Here is a 2,883-nt window from a genome sequence, read left to right on the forward strand (position 1 = left end):
AACTATGCATTTTGTTCTCCAAGTAAAAGAAATAAAACTTATAATAATTTCTGAGTGACACAAGAGTGTGTAGACAACTTGAAACACCTATAGACACCTATTTTTTTTAGGAATACGACTGATATTTAACCTCCATAGTGTTATAATGTAATCATTTTTTATTTATTTATTTATTTATCTATTTATTTAACAATTATATTTTGTATTATTACTTTAACAAATTGTATTAACACAAACTTGTATTACATTGCAATGACCACAAAGCTTTTTGGCTACCTACAGTATAATATCATACAAAAAAAAAAAAAACTTTTTCACACTGATGAACTTTATACACAACAAGACATGGAAAAACTGAGTAAACAAGGCCAATTCTGACTTAATTCTGACTGTGTACTTTGAGCTGCACATATTAGATTATTAGTCAGATATTACTTAAGGTACTGTACTGTATTGGATTTCTGTATTGCTGCTCAGTAAGTACCGGTGTCTTCTGCCCTCTAGTGGAGAAGTACATCAATGACAGATTACATCTAGGTAACATACTGTGTTCTATTTGATAATAAAATCTCGCTATTTCATTAAGTTTAGCTAAAGGTAAATATCTCTTATTTTAATTTTAGGATTTTTTTTACTGGATGACAAGTTTTTTTGCACTGTAATGCAAAGGTTAGCCTACAGGTTTGATTGTGGCATATTGGTGGGGGACATAATGCCAGACAACAGACATTTAATTGTTTGATCAAAATTATTGCTAGGGATAATTTAGTAGCTGCTGGATATTGGTAGGGACATTTCATATTGACCCTACTAAATTTTACATCCTTAAATCATAACCATAGATGTCCGACTTTGGAAACTAACTATACACAGTTCTGTTAATCCTAAAACAGTGAAAACTTTATCTCTATCCAGTCCTCATAAGGTAAAGACAGAGAGAGAGATAAAAACATTACTATAGTTAAACCATGGTAACCACAAATGAACATTGATATTGCTACACTAACCGGTATTTGTGGTAAAACTGTGGTTATAAAAAAAATTGTTAGCCTATTCTAAACTTTAAATAAAACCTAGCTAATTTTCAAAAGTGTGTCTTTTTCTGTGTTTCTTTTTTTTCTTTCTAATCAAAATAAAAAGAATAATAATAATAAAAAAAAAAAAAAGTACTCGCGAAGCCGCACCGAAGTCCCGATCTGAATCAAATGATTCGCGATCCGCGCTCTGTACTCCCGATCTGGGGTGCGTTTCCCAAAACCATAGTTGCTGTTAGCAACTTTGTTGGTTGCAATGCAATTTCCCATTGCCAACCAACTTAGTTCCTAACAGGTTAGCAACTATGGTTTTGGGAAACGCACACCTGAATAATGATTCACGAGCCATAATTTCCACAGATCGGGACTTCGGAACGCGGATCGCAAATCATTCACTCAATTGAATCGGTTTGTATGTTCTTTCCTATCCTACGCTTTTTTGCGTCTTCAGCCATGTTTACACGGCAGCCTATGGCTTAGCTCGCTAGTTTTATGTCGACATTAACGGAAATAAGCGAAAAAAGCAAGTTGTTTACAAATAAAATATCCATAATTCCATTCCAAAGATAACATCTAATCTACGAGTATTCAGGTGAGGTTCAGTGCAGTCTAACCTATGAGGCTAACCGGTTTACTGCAGTGCTAAGTGCAAACTAGTGAAACACCTAAAAATGCACGCTAGATGAAAACATTGTGCATTATGTTCGAGTTTCTAGCTTAATTCACTATACTTTATACAGTTTGACCAATGCATTATAGTTGGTGACAGTTCACTGGGAAATCAGTTGAAAACATCCAGTCATCTTGCTGTGAAATGACACTAATGATACTTTTTTTGTTGTTTTTTTAGCTGTTTTAGCAGTTAATAGCTGTTACTCGACTCCATTTCATGCTACAGTAGTAGTGGGAATAGGTTTAGTAATGAAACATTGACTATTTTCTATTTTATTGCGTTAATAAAACTGCACTTAACTTTTCTAATCACTGGGGGGAACTAGAGAGCTTTGCATATAACACGTAGTTCACACATGTCTGATTGGTAACGAGCTAAAATCGTGATACAGAACAGCAGTTTGGCATTCCACTGGGTTCTGTCATTAAAATTAAACAGAATTTTTAGATCTGTTGAACTGAGTCAAATATTTCCACCCTTCATGAAACAGAACTCAACCAATAATCCTGACTCAAATCCCATCCAATAATCAGTACTTTAAAAAAAAAAAAATGCAGCCTGGGAGCCAAGCTCGGACATCCTTTGGAGAATGTTGGCCTTTCCAGTCCATTTAATGTACAAAGAAATATTATTATTCAGATGTTTTAGGAACAAATAGCGATGTTTCAAGTTGTCTAATGAAATCGTTGATAGGCTGTTCTTAATGTTTCAGACGGGAAATACATGCTTCCACTTGCTGCTGTCCTGAATGAAGGTCAAACTTGCTGCCTAAGTTCTTCCATGATCAGAGTCTGGGCCGCTGGAGGATGAAGTTACGAGCCGATATATCTGGAAGCAGTGGCGCAGACCTCGGAATGGACCCGTGGAACAGTTAAAGGTGAAGTGAAAGTGTATTTTTACAGTTCTTTTATGGTTCTCTTGAGTGCATCGTTTGACTGCCGTCTTTTCCATTTCGCACATTCTCATACTGATTTTGTGTTTCTGAATCTTTGCTGTATTTTTTTCTGGGAGCATTTCAGATATTTCTAATGACCCAGAGAGGACTTTCTATAAAACCAGACTATAAAACAACAGACTAATGAAAAGGGGGCAAAAGCATGCAGTTCGTCACCCCTGGCTTTTCGTCCAGTTGCGCAAAGGCTTCATTTCACAAATCATAAAGTGTTATTCTGTGGT

At 35.5% G+C, this 2,883-nt stretch overlaps 1 long non-coding RNA gene across 1 annotated transcript; it reads left to right on the forward strand.

The window, feature by feature from the left end:
- Nucleotides 1-1,460: 1,460 nt before the first annotated feature.
- Nucleotides 1,461-2,862, forward strand: LOC127946033 (uncharacterized). Its single transcript, XR_008150996.1, has 3 exons — nucleotides 1,461-1,626; nucleotides 2,420-2,584; nucleotides 2,727-2,862. It is a non-coding gene; the product is annotated as an uncharacterized LOC127946033 (long non-coding RNA).
- The last annotated feature ends 21 nt before the right edge of the window (nucleotides 2,863-2,883 follow it).

The sequence above is a fragment of the Carassius gibelio genome, chromosome A24 (assembly GCF_023724105.1).
Source record: "Carassius gibelio isolate Cgi1373 ecotype wild population from Czech Republic chromosome A24, carGib1.2-hapl.c, whole genome shotgun sequence".
NCBI classification, from domain to species: Eukaryota; Metazoa; Chordata; class Actinopteri; order Cypriniformes; family Cyprinidae; genus Carassius; species Carassius gibelio.